Here is a 22,664-nt window from a genome sequence, read left to right on the forward strand (position 1 = left end):
AACTAGAGGAGGTATGAAACTAAGTTAAACATTACTATTTGTGTCCAGATTTTTAAAAGGGTCTATGTTGTTAAAAATTGCTTAAAATTTTTCTTCAGCAAACAAATAGCAGGCCAAACTATAAAGTCTTAAAAAATGAAAAGATTTTAAGTATTATTTTCTTTTTCCCTGAAATAGACTATATCACTACAAAAACGAACAGAAACTAATGAAAAAAAACTTTTTCCACAAAATAAGTTTTTCAAAGAAAAGTAAAAAACTCCATTCAACCAAAAATGAGAAAAACTGAAATCAAATAATCTACTAAGCTCAAAAATACCACAAATCAGCATCGATAAATAAATGAAACCCAAAACGAACAGAAATTACAATAAATAACGGAGTCAAACTCAAAACGAGCAGAAATTAACATAAGTTGGGCGAAAACCCCAATGCCTTCTCAAGGCCAGAACAAAATTTGCACTTTTCTGAAAAAATACAAATTAATGTGCATTGTCAGTTTAATATACATATACTGATATTTAGTAATCAAAATATTAAAATTATTTGATTTATTAAAGTTATAAAAGTAAAAACATTTATATTTTTTTCAGTAAAGTGCAAATTTTGTTCTAGCCTTGGGAAGGCATAACGGTTTTTTATGTTAATTTCTGCTCGTTTTGTGTTTGACTCGGTTATTTATAGTAATTTCTGTTCGTTTTGGGTTTCATTTATTTATCGATGCTGATTTGTGGTAGTTTTTAGCTTGGTAGATTATTTGATTTTATTTTTGCTCATTTTTTGTTTAATGGAGTTCTTTACTTTTTTTTGAAAAACTTATTTTGTGGAATTTTTTTTTTTAATTATTAATAGTAATAAAACATAGGAGCCCTATGGCCTATACTTTAGGCAAAGCTATAGTGTTGCCTCTGATTCTCTCTACTGTTCTTAAGACTCACAAACTTGGACTTCATATATTTCCTTTGAAAAATTTTTTTGATTTTCTTTATTATATTATATATTTTTATATTTTTGATAAATATTTCCTTTGATTTTCTCCTACCAAATTTGTAAATCGGCTGATTGTTATTGCCCAAAAAAAGCTTAGCACCTTACAGGGACACATTTACGACACTGTCAATTCCCAAAGCAAATTACTTTTAAAAGCTTGAAAACGTGAAACGTAATTCTCCTTTAAAGGTAAAATTTGATGCTCATTTGCTTTATCTACCATTAGTCAGGGTCAGAATATCTTTTAAAACTCCCCAATTAGAAAGCTAACTGATAAACAAGGCTATCAGTAAGTTTTTGTCCTTTTCTTGATTATGCTAGGCTAATTTGCCAGTGAGCCAAGCCTTCAAGATGCTGATGGGATGGTGTTTTTCAGTGTAGTCTATGGGTCCTTTTCAAAGAGCTCATGCTAAAAAAGTGAAAGTAAGGAGTTACTTGTTTCAATATTAGGCATAACTAACACTGATTTTTGAATTAGGGTAAGACCCCAGTAAATTTCTAGGTGGCCCTATAATTTAGCTAGGATGAAAGTGAAAATGGTAAAAATTTAGAATTGGTACTCCCAATAAGGAGATGTGTTAAGAAAACAATTCTTACTTTAAAATATGTATAATGATCCCATGGGTGCCCATAAGCTGAATTCCAGGGCAAACCTCATCTAATTGGCACTTTTTATACTATATAATAGAAATCTCAGAACAAAAATATAAAAATAAGGGAGCATCATTCAGCCAGGGGGGTGGACACCCCCCCCCTTATGGGCGCCCATGAATGGGCGCGATAGTTAACATATTATCCTAGGGGAGAACCTTTATCATCAAGTCTTTCCTCTTTTTTCATTCTTTTTCTAACATCAAGGGTCAATGAAGAATTAAAATTCAACAAACACACCCAAACAGCGGTTGCCAAAGCACCTCAGACCCTCGGAATAATTAGGTGTACAGTACGTAGCAGATCATCTAAAGTCATGATGAAGCTGTACAAGGGTCTTGTGCAACCATTGCTGGAGTTTGGGATGTGTGTTGCCACGCCTCTGAATAAGAGTGACCAACAGAAAATAGAGTCTGTTCAAAGGCGTTCAACCAAAGCTATTGATGGATGCAAGAGCCTTAACTATCCATCCCGCCTGAACAAACTACAGCTCCCAACACTCGTCTACAGATGGCAGAGGGGCGATGTCATTATGGCTTACAAGCTACTGCATGCTGATTCCTCTTCTCAGAGTCCTATCCAACTTGACGAATCATCCAGGACAAGAGGACATAGCAAGAAGCTATCGAGGAAGAGAGCTTATATTAGACTCTACAACCCCTATTTTTCGAAAAGAGTAGTGGCTCTCGGCAAGTCTTCCCAGTGTAGCTGTCACTACTCCCTCTTTCAATGCACTCAAGATCGGCATTGATAAGAATTGGTCCACCAAACCATGGAAAACAGAGTGGGATGCCGCCAAACCAGTGACTCCCCATCGTCACTGACCAGCAACTCTACAGGATCTTTCCTTATTTGGCTGGACAATGCAATTTAAGGTAATAAAAGAAAAAATTCAATTTCCTCCACCCTAGAAATGCAATGCATAAATCTTTTGAAATTGCTCTTATAAATTGTTTTTATAGATAGTGTTCATCCCAGCCCAGTTCAGTGGACAAGTTCCCAGCTGGGTCAATATTTACCAAATCATATTATTGAGTTAGGACTAAAGTGAATACACCATTTGATGCCTTTTTTTATGCTGATTACGAATATAATAAGCATTTCTATCGGAAATGAATTTCAGCCCCCCCCCCCTAGATATGCCAATTGAGGGTTCGGTTAGGTATAGTCTAAATAGGGGGGGGGGGGGGCTGAAATTCATTTCTGATAGAAATGCTTATAATATTTGTAATCAGCATAAAAAAGGCATCGAATGGTGTATCCACTTTATTCCTAACTCAATAATATGATTTGGTATATATTGTCCCCCAGCTGAGTCTGTTGAATTGAAGTTAAGTTAGGTTGTATTGATATTTTGTATTTTTGGCACTGCTTATTAAAAAAAAAAGGAATTGACAATGACCAGGATGAATGCTATCTATAGAACAATTTATTTTGAAATATATAGCAGCAATTTCAAAAGATTTATGCATTGCGTTTTAGCATGGAGAATATTGAAATTGTTTTCTTTTAAGTTGGAAAAAGAAAGAACAAAGAGGAAAGACTTGATGATAAAGGTTCTCCCTTTGTACAATATGTTAACTAGGATCATTATACATATTTTAAAGTAAGAATTGTTTTCTTAACATGTCTCTTTATCAGGAGTACCAATTCTAAATTTATACCGTGAAAACATCATTTGATGCCTTTTTATGCTCTTTCATAATACAATAATTGCTTTTGGTGCAAATTGCATCTTGAGCTCTTAAAGAGCCCCCAAAGATATTTTGTTTTTGTAACCACAGAAAGAAGTTATAAGCTAACCTGTTAAATACTTTATTTTCAATTCAAACCATTTTCTGGTAAAATTATACTTAGCTTCTTTGGCTATCTTGGAAAGGGGTTAGGTTAGCCTAGGGACATAAAACTTTCAGGGAGGGGTCTACAGGCTGAAATGTGTCCTGGGAAGGTATTTTGAAGTACCTACCTCCACTCCTTCTCCCTCTAGAGGGTCTTGACCTTTAAAAATCTGTATATTATAAAAGTGAAACCTTGCAAAATAGATCCACCATGTAAATAGAGTACAACAAAATTATTTTTAGCTTTACAACTTTGCTCAATCCGAATTTATAAGTTTTTAAAGATATGCAAATACATTTCCTAAATTTTGAAAAAAAAAACATTGAAATGGTTTAAATTCTACTCAAATAACAGGAATTATATTTTCAGAACTAAAACCAGAGAAAAAGAAACTGATAACTCAAAATTAACATAAAATGTTGTTTTGTCAAAATTTCAATAGGTATAGACCTGTTATGTAGGCAAATTTCAGACCCTCTAGAGGGAGAACAAGTGGAGGTAGGTGCTTCAAAATACCTTCCTGGGACATACTTTAGCCTGTAGACCCATCCCTTAAAGTTTAATTTTTTTTTATCCTAACCCCTTTCCATGATAGCCAAAAGTAGTTAAAGTAGAATTTTACCTTTTACCCAATATAGATAATGGTTGAATCTAGGTCCTTCTCTGAACCAAATGTTAGTAGCCTAACAACATTCTAACTTAATTAGGCTTGTCTAGAATCTTACGCAGCAGGCTCCTAATCTTGGACATTATGTGTATAATGTTAAATAGTTGTGATTGGCTGATAATTTAGACTAGATCAGTTGGGATTGTCTAACTATAATGTTAGAAAACATCTAGTGCTTTAAAATTTGAATTTAGATAATAGTAAGTTCTACACTCTAGTTTATATAAATACAATTATTCTGTTTCACAGCTCTTGTTTTAGATAAAGTCCATCCAAGGTTGACTGTGTTTGTCATTAGGATATGTTGTTCAAATTTTAAGATCCTGTGTCAATGATTAGACAGTATTTTCTAAGATTAAACTCATTCTTAAAATGTTTGGCCAAGATTAGGCTCCACTGTTGTCTATCAGCATATTTGAAAATTGTGAGTGTTGTGTATAGTTAAAATATTCAAGGAAGTCACATACTTGTTAAAAAGATTTTGACACATCCAATAGGGAAACAATCTAAATTCTAGGTGGTATGTTAGAGATTTTACTATGATTAAGCTGTTAAAGAGTGGATTAGCTGGTCATATACTGGGTATCTTACTGTAGGAGGAAAAAAAACCCAAAAAGTCAAGAAATCTTGATGAAAATCTCACAATCAGATTCATCATATTTGAGAACCCTACAGAGAGGTTTCAAGCTCCTATCTGCAAAAATACAGAATTTTGCCAGAAGAAAGATCACTGATATGTGTTTTTTTTTTCAAAAATGTGTTTTTTTTCAAATAAATCAACAGCAACCGTACAAGAAAATCGAAATATATTTTCTTGATTATTATCGCTTCTAATCAGTAGTTGTACCAAACCTATCCTGCTCAAGTCATCCTCAGGGCTATACTGTGGTGTTTATCCTTCCCATTGTATAGTGCAGACGTTTTTATATCATATTTTTCCCCTTCTTATTTTATTTTTTTTTTTGTTCTTACAGATTTTCCAAATAGGCATTGTTTAGAAGTCCTCCAAAAAAAAAACGTCCCCCCAGATCCCAAATCAAATTCCATAGTAAAAGATACCCATCCTGGCTGGTCAAGCACATTATCTGGAAGATCTAATGATGGCTCCGATTCGGAGAATAGGACAATGATAACTGTAGGTCCTAATGCAACCATAAATGATGATAATGGGTTTCAAGAGGTCCTCTCTAGAAGCTCTAAAAAAAGGAAAAAAATATCCCCAATTAAAAGCATTTCCCCTCTCCCTGCCCAAGATCCTCCCTCCCAAAACTTACGAATTTACCTTAAAATTACTCCCACTACCCCCTTTGAAATAAAAATGATCACTGCAATAAGAGTTGCAATTTTTAAATTGCTAAAATCAATGTTCTCTCTTAACATTAACCGTGATGGATCTCTGCTTATAGCTGTAGAAGATCAGAAATCAGCAGATACAATAATTAACCTTAAATCCCTTCTGAATATCCCAATTATTGCATCTAATTGGAACCCAAAACAATCACCAACAAAAATTGTAGTTTATAATGTTCCCCCAGAGATATCTACTCAGGAGTTAAAAGAAGGCCTCTCAGATAGGGCTGGAAACACAATCCCAGTTGAGGATGTTACCCAACTTGGAAAACCTAATTCTACTGGCCTAAAAACTAGTAGATCCTTCTTATTCACACTAAAGGATAAAATTGATATCCCAGAAAAATTATTCCTATTTGGGCAAATCAAACCACACATGGAATACAAACCTAAGCCTATTCAGTGTCAGAAGTGTTTCAAACTGGGACACACAACAAACAAATGCAATGAAATTCTCCAAGAGTGTAGTAATTGTAAATCTTTTCATCCTAAAGAGCTGACAACTTGCAAAAACACCCAGCCTACATGCATCAATTGCAAAGGTCCACATGAATCTACAAATAAATCATTATGCCCTGCATACAAGAAAAGAGCTCTAACACTCCAAATATCAACAGAGAAGGCCATCCCATACCCCTTTGCAGCAATGGAAGCAAATGCTGCCCAACAATACCAAATAAAGCCTGTAATGAAACCAACCAAAACCCCCAAGTCAAATGCCCCAAATGCATCAAGCACCCCATATAAAACAATATCTTCTAAGCCCCCTAGCTCAAATCCCTATCAGAAGGAATCACCAAGCCAGCAAGCCTTGTTTTCCGGTGAGATGAGGCCAGCCTGGCCCTCCCTCCCAAGAAGACACACACCAGAAACACTACCAGGAATCAATCCCTTAACCAACAAACAGGATGCACTACCAAAAATGCAATCCCCAAATATATGCTTATTCATTCTAAACTGTAATGCAGTTCAGGCCATGAACATACATCAACTACAGAAAACAAAAATTATTGCAGAATTGGCAAAAATATACATCCCAGATGATATGCTCATTCAAGCAAAAAAAGATCTTGCTTTACTTTTAACAAAGCTGAACATTGATACACAGTCATATGAAGAATAAATCAACAACACAACATTTATCAATACTCCAATGGAATGTAAGATCACTCACAGAAAATAAGCTAAATGAACTAATATCATTTATGAATAATAATTCCATTAATATTGCTTGCCTCCAGGAAACTCATTTAACCCAAAATCAACAAATTAAGTCTCTGGGATACACTATCCTGAGAAAGGATAGATCTTCAGAGAGAAAAGGAGGTGGTGTAGCTTTATTAGTTAATAATAATATAAAATTTTGTGGCATCAATTTTCCAGATTTTGAAAATGATGTTGATGTAATTGGTATAAGTGTTTGGCTGAATAATTTAAAAACCTACATAATAAGCTTTTATAACCCTAATGGCCAAACTTCAGATGCCAAGGATTTCTTTAATTATATAAATAATTCTAATATGTTAAAAAACATCATTATTTGTGGTGATTTCAATGCCAACAGCATTTTGTGTGGGAATAAACCAGCAAATAAATCTGGTAAATTTATTGAGCATATGATTTCAAATAATAATGAATTAGCTTTTGCTACCCCTCCAAACCTAAATACATATTTTAACCCCAAAAGTGCCAAATTCTCCACAATTGACCTACAAATTGTGTCTTTAAATTTTTTGAACAAAATTTACATAAATAAAATTGATAGTCTGTGTACAGACCACTTTGCTATAGTTCGCTCCCTAAATGAACCTGCTGAAACTTCTTCTCATACTTCCAAATATATCAACACGAAAGCAAATTGGTCTATTTTCCAAAATAAGCTAAATGATGAAATTACAAGTTTCACACAAAGTTCATGCATTTCTAACACAACAGTTGACACACATGCTGAAGCCTTGACATCTTTACTAATAAATACAGCTAATCATGCTATCCCCAGGACAACACCTAAGAAAACATTCCCTAAACAAATTCCTAAAGCATGGTGGACAAATGAGTGCCTAAATAAATGGAAGATAAAAAAGGCAGCTAGGACAGAATTCATAAAAAAACCAACACCTACTACATATTTAAAAAAATTACAAGCAGAATCTAATCTAAAAAGGACTATAATAGATGCTAAATATAAATACTGGAATAATTTTGCAAATAATCTCTCCAGAGAAACGCATGAGCCAATTATACATAAAGTCATAAGCCACATATGTGGGAAAAAGACTTCTCCCAACCCACTCCTGTATGAGCTTATACATAATAATACCCATTATGACAATGATATTGAAAAGGCTTAACCTATTTGCAACTCTTTTTGTTAATAAGCTAACATCAAACAATCAAAGCAATCTGTCCACAATTCCTATGAACCCTAGTTACCAACCACGCCCAGGATCCGAGTACATAACTAATCCATTTTCAATCCAGGAATTGAATAATGCAATACATCATATTAGGTCCAAAACTAGCAGCAGCTATGACAATATACACCCTACATGGATAAAGAATCTCACACCTTCATACAAACAAGAACTGCTAAATTGTTATAATCACACTTGGGCATCTTCTAGGTTCCCCAATATATGGAAATGTTCGTCCCTCCTACCAATCCTAAAGACAAATAAACCAAAAGATAACCCTGAGTCTTATAGGCCCATAATGATTACACCTGTGATGGGGAAAATAATGGAGAAAATGATTTATCACAGACTCCTCTGGTTTGTTGAGAAAAATAACATGATCCCACACACTCAAACTGGATTCAGGAAATACCACTCCTCAACAGATGCTTTCATTTTGCTAACAAATGCAATAAATGAATCTTTCTCAAAAAATAATATCCTAGTGGCAGCTTTCCTTGATTTTGAAGGAGCATATGACAATGTGAACCACCAAATCCTTTTAAATAAACTTGCAAACCTTGGAGTACCTCCCAAGCTAGTATCCTTTATTAAATCCTTCATAGAAGTGCGAAGTTTCATTGTTTGTGTTGGTTCAGCCTCTTCACACCAAAAGACAATATCCAAAGGCCTACCTCAGGGAGCAGTCATCAGTTGCCTCCTATTTGCTCTATATCTCTGGGACATGAACCTACCCCACACGAATCTACAATATGCTGATGATCTGGTGCTATGGTCATCTGGCAACACCTTTCAGATAGAACAGTCAAATCTGCAAAAGTCACTTTTCCAGTTTGAAAAATTCTCTCAACATTCAGATTTACCCATTGCACCCACCAAGTCAAAAATAATCCAATTTCACAGGAAGCGAAACCATGTTAATGCAAAACTAACTCTAAATAAAACAACTATTCCAGAAGATAATAATATTAATTACCTAGGTCTCATGCTTGACCAAAAACTTAATTTCCACCTCCACATTTCAAACACAATAAAAAAATGTTATAGAAAAGCAAATATACTAAAAGACTTCTTTCCACACCCTGGGGTTGTAAGGAGAAAACCTTACTCCAGTTTTATAAATCACATATAAGACCCCATATTGACTATGGGCTAATTGTCTATGGTGCATGTGCAAAGACCCAGATGCAGAAAATTGAAACAATACAAAACGATATAATAGGTTTCATATTTGGTCTTAGGAAACCCACAAGCATCAAGTTTCTGCTTATGGAGAGTGGATTAACAACAATACGGGAGAGAGGTAGCTTTCTCTTGATAAAACATCTTACAAAAATTGAATCAAATAGCTCACACACATTACATAATTGGTTAAGAAATCCAGCCATGTAAAGAGGTATTGCAGATGAGTATGCCAATATTCAAAAGAAGTTCCCTGTACCAGCAAAGTCTATTGCACCTACTTTCCCCCAATCCCCTCCATGGAATTGGTCATTTCCCATAATAAATACTGAATTTTCAAAATGGAATAAAGATTTAACCCCCATTGCTTTTGTTCAGAAAAAATTTGCAGAACTTAATACAATTACCTATAAAAATCACTTCCAAATATTTGTTGATGGGTCAAAAATGAATGAGAAGGTTGCAAGTGGTGTTTTCCTTCCTCACCTGAAAATTGCAATGGGCGAGAGATTATTTAATAATTTATGTATAATGTCTGCTGAGTTAAATGCCATAATCATGGCATTAGAACACCTTAAGCAAAACCAATCTTTGATTGAAAATTCGAATAATATTATCATCTTTTCTGACTCTTTATCAAGCCTTGAGTTGCTGGCCTCAGCTCCTCAATATAAGTTGGACATTGACACTTATCATTGTCTCAGTATTATTGATAATCTTGCTTCAAGTGGCATAAAAACTTACTTTCAGTACATTCCTAGCCACTCTGGCATAAGTGGTAATCATCAGGTTGATGAAATAGCAAAAAATGCTATAAATATTGACCAGCCAAGTGGGAGACCAATCCCAATTAGAGATATTTACCGATGCAGGCTATCAGATATTAATTTTAATAAGATTAATCCTATCCTTTCCCCCTTTCCCAATAAGTATCTTTCTAAAATTTATCATAGAATTCGTTCTGGAACAAATGGACTAAATTTTCTTGCATTCTCATATAAGCTTTCTAATTCAAGTGGTTCAATTCCCCTGTCCCCTCTTTGCAGGCATTGTAATATGAATAATGAAACAATTGACCATTGCCTATTTGAATGTAATATGCTGACGTCTGCACAACATACCTTGCTTTCTAAACTGTTAAAATACTTCAAACACCACAAAATCCCACTATCAGCCAAGAGCCTAGCCAACTATACCTGCACACAGAGTATAGAAATCGACATCTATCATCTTATATTTGAACTCCTAGAGTCGAAAGATCTGCTGAAAGATATCTGAATATATCTAATAAATATGAGGCAATCAAGCCAGTAGCTCTGTAGCCCACAGAGTGAAGCAAAAGGAAAAGGGCTAAATAGTGTTACTGAAAAGCCCGCCTGCTGTTAAATAGAAGAAGAAGAAGATCATATCAAAAAAGCATATTGGTCCTAGAATATTAGAAGAGGGCTCATTTTGATGTAAATTAAAAGCTATAGTGCCAAAAAGATTGAAGGGACTAGCACTCCTCCTGTGCCCTTTTTTTCCAAATTGTTCAATCAAAGTTTTGAGATACTCATTTTATTCAGCATAGTTGAAAGGTCCAATAACTATGCCTTTGGATATACCATGACTGTCTACAGCCCCAGGGGAAAGGGTTGTAAGTTATGAAATTAACCCATTATGTACAAGTAGTAGTTGCTATTAGGAGGTATATAGACAATTTTCTGGGGGAGGATTTCCTGTTGGAGGGATTTCCCTTAGGGAGAATTTCCTTGCAGGAAGGGAAGTTTATGGGGGTGAACTTTCTGGGGAAATTTTATGCCTGTGGAATGTGCCAGAAACCTGTACAAAATTCTTTTTATTTGTCTTACTTTCTCTTTGCTGACTCAGTTTTACATGATGAGATGTTCTGGGAGAATTGTCTTGAGGAAATTTTCAGTGGGGTTGGAATTGTCTTTAGGAACTTTTTTTGTGGAAGTATATTTTCCATGGGGAATTTTCTGCAGGTAATTTTCAGGAGGGGGATTTCCTGAAAAACTTTCTGTGTAGGGGGATTTCTAGCATGATTTGAAAAACAATAAGAAATTGAAGTCTTTTTCAAATGAAGGTATGCTAAGGAGAATTTTTCAGGCAGAATTGTCCATAAGAAATTTTCCATGAATTTTTTCAGTGAGAATAAAATTTTATGGGGGGAGGGGTACTCTACATGGAAGGAATGTGTTGTGGGGGGATGCAATTCTCCATAGAAAAGGAGCCAGATTATCTGGTATTATTTAAAAAATGGTCAGAAATTAAACAAAAAAGGTTTTTTTTTCAACTGAAAATAAGGAGCAACACCAAAACTAAAACAAACAGAAATTTTTCTGTGTATGAAGGGGATTGCCCCCTCCTCAATACTTTACTCTTTATGCTAAAGTTTGACTTTTTGTCCCAATTCTTTAGGAATCACTCCTGAAAAACAGGGGTATCTTAATTATAATAAGAAGCTTTTCTTAAAGACACTAAAAAACTTCAGCATAAAAAGCAAGGTATTAAGGAGAGAGCAACCTCCTTTATATATGGAATAATTTCTATTCATTTAAGTTTTAATGTTGCTCCTTACTTTCAGTTGATTTTTTTTTTTTTAGGTTTAGATTAGGGTGGCATATGACATCTTTAGTCTGAAGGTAGTTTCCTCTCTTGGAAGCATAGGGTATATTCCATCTGGTCCCTTAAATTTATTGATATTAAGTCAGTAAAATTGAAAAATAGTGGCTATCCAGAAGGAATGATGCTAGAACAAAAGGAAAGGCAATTTAGAGCTAATTTAGACTATGCTCTTTTTTTTGGTTAAAGTTGTGTTTGTAACAACTCAACCCCAGCCTCCCTTATATATATTGGCCTATATAGCCTTTGGATATACAGGCAATCAAACTAAAAAGCAAAATCACTAACACAATTACCTTACCTTAAATCACACTTGCGATTGGTAGGGACAAATCATGTAGATGCCAGTCAATAATAATGGTGACCCAGCTCCTTACAGGTAAATCCCAAACTGTGCACCATGACTTACTACACCAATCTCTGTCAACAGCTGACTTGAAGGCTTCATTACTAGGAGACATGACTTTATTCTGGCTAAGGGAGCTCCATAGGCTGGTGACACAGAAGAAAAAAATTTTTTTTTGCCGCCTAGTATAAGCACATTTTTGGTAAAGTTTCAGTGGTTGCCCTATCATTTTGGAAAAATTGTCCATCTGGAATATGTTTGGGATGCTATCTTGGTTGTAGATCACTTTATATTCCATTAACACATCCCCACACCTACATCAGTATATGAGAGTTGGCATTTTTATTCTTTGGAGTCTAGTAGAATATGTCAAGTTTTGGAAAACCCTTATACATTTGTTACTTGCCACTGCACAGATTCTTGTGCAGTTCTAGGATTGATTGATTTTGCTTATTAACTGGCATAGCAATAGACATCCCAAATTTTGATTTAGGTTAGATTAGGTTGATTGATTAGGTTAGGTTAAAAAGGTTAGATTAGGTTAGACTCCCTTTAGGAGCTTAGAAATTGCTGCCAGGGATCTACCACAGAACATACTCTTTATTATTTCAAAAGTTTAGCTGTCTTTGGCTCAAGCAGACTGCTTGTGTACTCCAACACATTTTCACTCCCAGATCATTTTCACAGTGACTGGTTGTGAGTCACAGAGAATATCTTGATTCAGTTTACCTTCCCTGGCAACATTTCCTGAAATTTTAACCTTTATACCCTTAGCCTTAGTAGTAGTCAAAGTAGAAGTAATAGTAGCAGCAAGCACATATTCCCTTTAAATAAAGTTTTTTTTTATATTGATCATTCCCTTCATCATGCGCTGAATGTTTCAATTTAACACCCTAAGCTATTCCTGAGACATGGCCTTTTGATAAACTGAAGGCACATAGTGTATTTTGATTTAGTTTATCACTAATCTCAGCATTCCCTAATAGCTTCATCTTAATACCTTTTGCCATTTTGGACATCAACAGCTAAAGATGCCTCACTTTCCCAATAACAAATAGTATATGTAACCTTAGATCCTCCTGTGTTGTCAGAGGCACTTGGGGCATCTATAGAGAACCACAAATCATCCTGCATGTTTGCTGCTGCCCAAACATCTTCCCATTTTGGCTGGATCACATGTGAATGTTGGACAGGTTCCATTGATAGGTGCAATGCAAGGTATTCTTTGAATGACCTTTCCTGTGGACTTCCTGAGGTTGCTGTTCCAAGACCTATCTTGGGATCCTATCATCCCTCAAAAAGTGTGATTAATAATATAAGGATACATGATAATATGATCAATAGAAATATGTTGTATATTATAAACTAAGAATTTTAATGTGTTATAAGAATTTCAGTCTTATCTCATCCTCTCACCTTACTATTCCAAAAATCCCTAAATACAAAATCTATCCCATAAGATTGGAAGGATACTTCCATCTCACCTGTTCATAAAGGAAGTAACAGAGATGAAGCCAGCAATTATCAATCAATTAGTCTCACTTCAGGAGTAGGGAAACTCCTTGAAGGCACAGCAAATTCAGCATTTGTTGAACATCTAAGTGTGAACAAGCTACTATTGCATGACCAATATGGCTTCATCTTAGTCAGTCAATTGATACAAACCTCATTGATACTTATGAGCAGGTTACAAAACTTATAGATATGGGATCTCCCATTGATATGATGTTATTAGATTAACAAAAGTGTTTGACAAAATATGCCACATGAGACTATATTGTAAACTCCATGCAATAGACCTCTGCATTGAAGTCATAAATTGGATGATGCAATTTCTTACTGACAGGAAGAAAGTGGTAAAAGTATTTGGAAATGGTGGATTGATTTTCCTCTCTGAAGTGGCAGTCATTTGACAATGAAGGTGGCAATAGCTTGAGTATGTGGTTGTCAAAAGGGCATGTCAGGAATATCATTGGAATGCCTTAGAGCAGAGGTTTCCAATTTCTATTTTACCACAGCTCCCTTAAAAACTGTTACAAACAAACAAAATGGAAAAAAAATCATGTTATTGTCTTTTACATCCATGAATTTGCTTGCTAGCACAAAGTTTGTCAAGTCTCAGAGTCAGTGATGAGAGGACTGTGTGAAAACAGTTCGAGAAATGAATAAACAAAGCATCCAAGTGTCCAACATATGGATTTTTGTTCACTCCTTCGGTATCTTCAGCCCATAAATTTAAAAGTAGAAATCTATCCCTCTCAACTTCCGATTGAATGAGCCCCTTTTGAAGTTTTTACGACAACTCTATCATTAAAAACCTTATATGCCCCCTGGGCATAACTTACAACCTTTGCCCTGGGGACTCTCGAGGGTTTGTCATCCTTAAATACCTAATTTCTAGAACTTTCAACTACGTTGAACAAAATGGCTATCTCTAAGCTTTGATTGAATGTGTTTGGCGAAATAAAGGTCGTGAGAGGGGGGTTAATTACTCTCCACTCATTTGCGACTATTAAAAAGGGCAATTTCAATTTCCAATCAAATGAGCCCCTTTTGAAATTTCTACAAAAACTTTCTGTATAAACCTTATATACCCCCAGGGCACAAATTACAACCCTTGCAATGAAAGCTCTGATGGGTTTTTATCCTAAAAGACCTAATTTCTAGAACTTTCGACTACATTGAACAAAATGGATATCTCAAAATTTTGATTGGATGTGCTTGGGGAAATGGTGGGCGTGAGAGGGGGGTTAGTTGCCCATTTCAATAAAACCTTATATGCCCCCACGGTATAACTTGTAACCCTTGCCCCGAAGACTGTGGGGAGAGTTTCCTGCTCAAAGGTATAATTTCCTGAACTTTAAACTTCGTGGAACAAAATGGCTATCAAGAAATTTTGATCAGATATGTTTGGGGAAATGGTGGGCGTGGAAAGGGTGTTTGTTGCCTTCCAATCACTTTCGACTATCAAAAAGGGCACTAGCCATTTCAATTTCCAATCGAATGAGTCCTTTTTGAACTTTATACGACGACGCGTTCAGTAAAAGCCTTATGAACCCCCAGGGCATAACTTACAACCCTTGCCCTGAGCGCTCTGGAGGAGTGTCCCCCTCAAAAACATGATTTCTATCTGGAAATTCAAAACACTGAATAAAATTGATATCTAAAATTTTTTATTGGATGTGTTTGGGGAAAAGGTGGGCAAGAGAGGGGGGCTAGTTGCCCTATAATCAGTTTTGACTATTAAAAAGGGCACTAGCCCTTTGAATTTCCAATCGAATGAGCCCTTTTTCAAGTTTCTACGACAAAGATTTCAATAAAAACTTATATACCCCCAGGGCATAACTTATAACTCTTGCTCTGAAGAATGTGGGGGGAGTGACAGCTCAAAGGTATAATTTCATGAAGTATAAGTGCGTGGAACAAAATGGCTATCTCGAAATTTTGATTGGATGTGTTTGGAGAAATGGTGGGCGTGGAAGGGGTGTTAGTTGCCTTCCAAGCACTTTTCGACTATTAAAAAGGGCACAAGCCATTTCAATTTCTAATCAAATGAGACCTTTTTGAAGTTCCTGCAACAACGCGTTCTATAAAAAACTTTATATGCCCCCAGGGCATAACTTACAACCCTTGTCCTGAGGGCTGTGTGGAGGTTGTCATCCTCAAAGACCTAATTTCCAGAACTTAAAACTACGTTGAACAAAATGGCTATCTCAAAATTTTGATTGGATGTGTTTGGGGGAATGATGGGCGTGGGGGGGGGGGGCTAGGTGCCCTCCTATTACTTTTGACTAATAAAAAGGGAACAATCCCATTAAAATTCAAATGGAATGAACCTGTTCTGGAGTCTTAATGACAGCACTTTCTATAAAAACATCCTATGCCCCTAGGGCATAAGTTACAACCATTTACTTGAGGGATGTGAGTGAGTGTCCTCCTCAAAAACATTTTTTCTATCTGGAAATTACCTACGCTGAACAAAATGGCTATCTCAACATTTTTTTTGGATAGAATGAGGAGAATGAGAAGCTTGGGGGGGGGGCTAGTTTCCCTCTAATGACATTCGACTACTAGAAAGGGCACTAGCTACTCTAATTTCCAATTGAATGAGCCATTTTAGAAGTTTATTCCACAATTCCTCCGAAACAAAGTGCCAGGGTATGGAGAAACCAAAAACACATTGTGCCCACATTGTTGGATTTAAAAGGAAATTTGAAAGGAATGGATGTAAAAGGAAACCAAATTAAACCAATGAAGCCCATTTGATTTTTTCAAATATGCAGATTTGTAAGAAAAAGTTTCGAATAGTTTGAGGGTAATCAGTTTTTTTATATCATTAAAAGAAAATAAATGTTCAAAATACGTTTTGTTTTTAGTAAAATTCAAATGGCTCTACTGCCTTTTTGGAGCTTTAGAGGGCACCAGCCCCCACCCTTATTTACACCATTTTCTGCTCATTTTAATTTTGACTTCATAATTCATTTTAATTTTTTTTTTCAAGTCTGACTTATTATATGATTTTATTCTGCTCTGTCTATGTTTAATATCGCTGTTTAATTTATTTTGGGAATTTTGTTTTAATGTTTTTTGCATGAAACCATAAAAGGTTTGTTACAATGAAAAAAAAAACATATAAAATAATAATCAGACTTGTTTTACTGATCTAAATGGACAGTTTCTTTGGCACTATGCTACCTTATAATTCTTTTTTATTCAAAAGCACAGAAAATTGATGCCTAAATGAGACTTAAGAAATTTTCCAGAGCAATTAGTTTTTTATCTTAAAGACACAATCGTAAATAGAGAATGGATTAGAAAGAAGGAAAAGTTTACAAAGTTAATTGTTATTTATTATTTAGAATTACAATTATTCTCTCGATAATTCATCGTTAGGTAATTTTTGCTATGTATCATGTTTCTGTGTGTCGTAATTTGTTCTGTTGATGATTTATTTATTTTTCATAAATTTTTGTGTGTATATGGCTCTTAGGCTTTGGAAATACACGATCTATCTATCTATCTATACCACTGGATTAAACCACTGGAAACGTGTCTATAGGTTTATTTTTTCAAATATATGTATAACTGGCCTTTTTTTTTGCTATTTATGTATAAAAGTTGGATAAAACTAGATTGATCATTCCCTAAAGACCAATCTTCATCCAAATGCTTATAGAGGCCTAGGTCTTGTTGGCAACCTACAACTTTAATGTTTCAAAAACTTAGAATGTTTCACACTAAAGCTGAGGCAGTGATGAGATCCCTTCCCATTCCAAGATCTCTTCTTGAAAAAATTTATTCTAAATAATATATTTAGTAAAATAATAATATTCTAAATAATATAATAATATTTGATATTTTTATAAATTTATTTTGAATTCTTTTTTTAATTCTTCTTCTTTTCTTTCTTTTATCCAGCGGTATTTGGTACTCCTTTCTGCGTTTCCTATTCTTTTTCGTTTTCTCAATAATAAGTGGTGATACATCACGTATTGGATAGAATCAAACCGGTTATTGTTTCCTTTTCGTACTCTTGAAAAAAAATAATCAATCCTGTTTCTTTCTTCTTTTTTTTTATCTAAGACTCCTTGCTTATTTGTAATCTAATTTGTCCCTAATTTTCTATTATTACTTTACTACCTATCTATCTTACCTCTTACTCGACGTTCCATAGCTCTCCACTTTTAAAATTCCTCACATGCATAATTTTTTCTCTCCTTGTACATTTTATCTACCTTTCTCCTAAAAACCTTTTTTTTTCATTCATACGATTCTCCATCCATTAATTTACCATACAACTACAACAATTTCAAAATTCTCATTCTAGCTACCCACGGCGGCAAGGGACTGCTCCCATTCATTAGGCCTATAACATATAACATTAAAATACAAATTTACAATGCATATACGTTTTTTTACTTTAAAATATATTCACCTTTCTTATTACACTTTAAAACACTTTTCGCTATATTTACATAAATAAAAGAAAAAATCAAAATATAACACCATTTTTTTTTAATACATCACATTTCAACACACTCTAGTCTCGCTGGGTTTTGCGTTGTTATGTAGCTACAATAATCGTCAAAAAAATTCTCAAAAATCAAATACTTCTCAATCCAGCTGAATTGTATCCTCCTCTACATATAAAATAAATTCCACAAGTTTCAAATAAATTCCAAACAAACATTAAAAAAAATGACCAAATCTAAAATCTATAATCTAAAAATTCATAAAATCCTATACTATAATTATTCAATTAGATTTAAATCTTACCTAATAAATAAACTTAAAAGTACTTGGATTCTATGTCCATATATTATTAAAGAATTTTGCTATGTTACCGGTTTATACCAGAATGGCTGATAGGATTTTTTCTACCTTAAGAAGATTCAAAAATAAAATATTTCTTGGCGGCCAATTGGCTGAACGGACTTGCAGATTCAAATTTTAACAAAAATATTTTCTCTGACATGAAAGGACTGATCAATATTCTAGAAAAAATAGACAAAAAAGAAACTAAATTTGACTTTTTGAAATAAATTATTTCTGTAGCCGAAAACAGTTGTATATTTTCCATAAAACCGAAAGATTTGTAGCTTCATCCGTAAATGTTCAACATAATTACTTGAAAAGATCCAAGCCTGTTTTTTTTACTAATGGTACCATTTAGTCCTGGTTGTACCTTTCAGGCCAAAGCTAATCGAGTGCTTATGAAGCTCAAGTGAGAAGCACAGTAGTGTCAAGGGGGTGGGGGCTGAACCCTCCCCCCAGATTTTGAAAAATATATTTTTTGGGGTTTTTTTTATTGAAAAAAGGGAAAAAAAACGACGGACTTGTCCCTTTAGACCTTGAATAATACATTTGGATCTTTCCGCAAATTTTCGAAAATTGGTAGCACTGGAGCTGTTTCAAAGATTACAGTTGTGGGTTACCAATAAAACCTTGGTCTTTATAAGTGTTAGGATGAAGATTTATGTTGAGGGGTTAATCTATCTAGTCTTAGCTAGATAGATAAGGGATTTGCCCATATATATTGGCATATATGTATGTGTATATAAATATATATATATATATATATATATATATATATATATATATATATATATATATATATATATATATATATATATATATATTATATATATATCCCTAAAGGGTATATAATATACCCTTTTTTCAGATAATTGTCAATATTTAGTGTCCAAAAGCAACGGAAGTGTGACTCCTTTCTAAAGGTAAGAACTAGAATTTTATGAATGACATTAACAAATTTGATAAAAAGCTCTTTTCAGAGTTTGTTTTTCATGAATAACCAAGTATATTAGTAGTTTCTGTTAATGAAAGCATAAGTAATCTTAAAACAGATTATGTTATTAGTATCAAATTTTGTATATCCACAGTATTTTAGGTCGTTGTTGTCAAATGAAAGAAATATACGTACCTAATTTTAAATCATTATGGCTTTTGAGCATTTTTTAAATGATTGGCTCTCTTAAAATTAGGGAAACGAGCTTAAAGTACCAATATAATGTTTTTTTTTTTGTTATTTTGAATATTCTGTGTACTCCTCATTTTGGTAAAAGAATGCTTTGAGCCATACCCCTGTAAGGGTTTGCTGTATGTGCAGCTATGTGTGAATGAGTGTAAGCCGTTATATTATGGATGCATGGTTCAGATTGTTAGAGGGGGAATGGGTAAAAAAGTTATTTCAAAAGGGATGTTTTGAATTGTGCCTTTAAAATTCGTCTAGACAACAGGAAAATAATTCCTGTCATGAATCTATTGACACTATAACGGTGCCATCTACTATTGGAATGTACGCTTCTTACTAGATGCTGTGGGCTTTTTTTTTATTTACAGAAACTTTGAAACTAGCTGGACAAACGATATTAGGCTTTCTTTTTAATACAATGCTATTTGTTGCTAATGATTGCCAGTAAAACTTTATAGGTTTGCAAACATTATTGTTGATTAACAAAAAAATTTCTTAGTTTATTAAAAACATAAACTTTGATCTGAAGTTAAAAATTAAACAAAAAAATAGGCTAAACGAAGGCTCAAAACATGTATAAAAATAATAAGCAAAGCTGTCGAAGTAAGCAACCCAAAAGCAGTCAAAAATTGTTTCCTAAATTTAGAATTGGCTTATAGTATTTCCTTCATTAAAATTTTTCAAATGTCATGCTTAAAATTAGCCAGAAATTTAGCTCACAATGTCTCCTTTTTTGTCGAATTTCGGCAACAACATGTTAAGTTTATGGAAACAGTTTGGTGCTGAAAATAGTCTGAAATAGTAATTTTTTTTCTCCTGTTTTTCTCTTTATTGGACAACGGAACTATGCCTTTGCCTTTATTGGCCAAAGTACGCCCGGAAAATATACATTGCTGACTGGGTAGGAGTTTAGCAGAGCGGAACATCGAGTTAATGAGCTGAATTCCTTCAGCATTAAATGTGCTTAGCGTACTTTTTTTTCGTCATTTTAACATTTTTACTCCTTTTGCCTCATGTAAAAACAAAAATTCCCATAAAATGACCGACGGAGTAAAAAGAGAAATTTTCAGAATTTTTTTTATTATTGCTCAACAGTAATGAGACAAATCAACAGTAAAGAGTAAAATATACCCTGAAAATTAAAATGATTTTCACGCCATCCTCCAAAACCCACTATAAAATGGTATTTCAGTCAGGATTTTGTATTTTTTTATCTGTTAAAAATAAAAGACTGGTAAAGTTATAACATGGTAGCTTTACCAAATGAAAAAAATGTAGCTTGATAATCTTGTTTCTGTTAGTTTGAAACATAATAAAATCCTTCATAATAATTGAATTAATTAGTTCGTTATTTTTTTGTTTTCACTTCTTTTGGAGCTTGACCTACCGTGACTTTGGCATTGAACTCTTAGAGCTGTAAAAGTGCAGCTAGAGTTATACACCTGCACACAGTGCAGCTATCCTACCTTACAATTAAATAACTTGGTAATGATAGGTTAGTTTGGCTTGAGAACAGCGCATTAAGTCAAGATGATTTAGGATTTGATATGTTGCATATGTATCTTAATGCAGGTTCTTGGGATAATGATGAAGTGCAACATAATGTAAAGAATAAATTCCCGATCGATGTGGGTCAGAGCATGAGTTTAGGTAAATTGTATGTTTTTCAGTTTAGTTACCGTGGCGTACTTCATTGGCGAACATGTCTACTTTCTGGACTTCACGTTTTAGCTTTACGGAAACTTGGTTTACAGTTGATACTGCAAGTCTATTAGAAATTGAGAACTAAAGTTCCTTTTTTTTGAATAATGGTGTTTTCCGTCAATATGGTGGGCTTGGACTAAACGTGAGAACAGATTTTGATGGCAGGATAAGAGATGATGTTCGGATAAATAGGGAATATTTTTGTTAGTATATGGTGGTTGAAGTTTCTGAAAGTGGACTTCCTTGTATTGTTATCCGTCCCCCCTCAGGAAATATTGGGCATTTTTTAGGTTTATTAGAGCAATAATTGGACCTGTGAACATTTAGGAATGGGTAATTTTTTATGTAGTGATACTAGTATTAGTATGTAGTATACTACATCGACCTTGTGCCTATTGGGGGCTTCCAAAAGTTTGGGCGATGTTGGGATCGTCACTGGTTTGAGATCATGGAGCCTTCTACCGTTGAATGAAATCTCTAGAATGAAGCCTGTCGTCGTCTGCTGGGCGTGACGATGAGCCTGGATGCGGCTTGAATGTGCAACATGTAGCGTCAACTTGAATTTAGTAGCTTTGAATCCTATGGCCTGGCAATTTCCGGATTTGATGTTGGGCTATAAATTGTATCCTACTGTTAATATTCTTACTCGTATGATCCAAAGTTTAACACGATCAACTTATAATGTATTTTTTAGATGTCCTCTCCGATCTAGTAATGTTGCATTGAACGATGTTTCGAATAATTTGATACTTCGGTCACTGCCCCTCGTCTTCTCAAACGGGTTGCTAGTCCTCGTATTTTTGCTATACCAAATAGGCTTTCAGTTGATTCATTTGGTTTATTAAAATTAAAAAATTGACTAGAATCTGTTAATTTTCAGTATTTAAGTAAAAAAAGGTGATGTTAATTCAAAGTTTGAGGCTTGGTATTCTACTTTGACGCTGCTGTACCCCTATGACAATTGAGGCTACGAAATTATTGCCATAGAAACCTTGGATGTCCAAGACTCTAATAGTGGGTATCATTCGAAGACGTCATTTGTATAATTTGTCAGTTCGCAGCAGTGATGTAATTTTTGGGAATCATATAAGAATGTCAAGTGGTATTCTTAGGAGAAAAGAGCAAGGGAGGGTAATTGAGTTACCTTCTCAGTAGGGGCCCGTCCCAGGCCACTCAGCGCGTCCCCAGGTGGCGGATAGGGGAACGTCCTACAGATATGTAGGGTACCTCCATAAAGGGATGCGCGGACCAAGGGGGGACCTAGCCCCTGGGGGTCCAAAATTGATACTGGGGTACCCTCGCCCGGGGGTCATAAATACAGGCGGAGGAGGAAGAAGGGCCCACCGGCGTGTGGACACGTCCCGCTAGTTGCGAACCTTCTTCCAGCAATGGGTTAAATTT

General features: G+C 34.6%; 1 protein-coding gene and 1 pseudogene across 4 annotated transcripts in view; both read left to right on the forward strand.

Moving 5' to 3' along the window:
• The first annotated feature begins 1,122 nt into the window (after positions 1-1,122).
• The window catches only part of LOC148956216 (sphingomyelin phosphodiesterase-like), a 69,549-nt gene continuing 48,007 nt past the window's right edge, over positions 1,123-22,664 (forward strand). Inside the window, exons 1-2 of one of the 2 annotated variants that reach the window (XM_089098978.1) lie at positions 1,123-1,179; positions 19,248-19,302. The gene's annotated coding sequence lies outside the window, so the exon portion shown is untranslated. The remainder of the gene's footprint in view (positions 1,180-19,247; positions 19,303-22,664) is intronic. The other variant, XM_089099067.1, reaches the window with a different exon arrangement.
• The window catches only part of LOC148956217 (cytochrome c oxidase assembly factor 5 pseudogene), a 144,745-nt pseudogene continuing 123,218 nt past the window's right edge, over positions 1,138-22,664 (forward strand). The window contains exons 1-2 of one of the 2 annotated variants that reach the window (XR_016142725.1): positions 1,159-1,179; positions 19,248-19,302. The product of XR_016142725.1 is annotated as a cytochrome c oxidase assembly factor 5 pseudogene, transcript variant X1 (transcript). Of the gene's footprint in view, positions 1,180-19,247; positions 19,303-22,664 lie in introns of both variants that reach the window. The other variant, XR_016142745.1, reaches the window with a different exon arrangement.

The sequence above is a fragment of the Artemia sp. Qi Xiang Cuo genome, chromosome 1 (assembly GCF_049724085.1).
Source record: "Artemia sp. Qi Xiang Cuo chromosome 1, ASM4972408v1, whole genome shotgun sequence".
In the NCBI taxonomy this organism is placed as follows: domain Eukaryota; kingdom Metazoa; phylum Arthropoda; class Branchiopoda; order Anostraca; family Artemiidae; genus Artemia; species Artemia sp. Qi Xiang Cuo.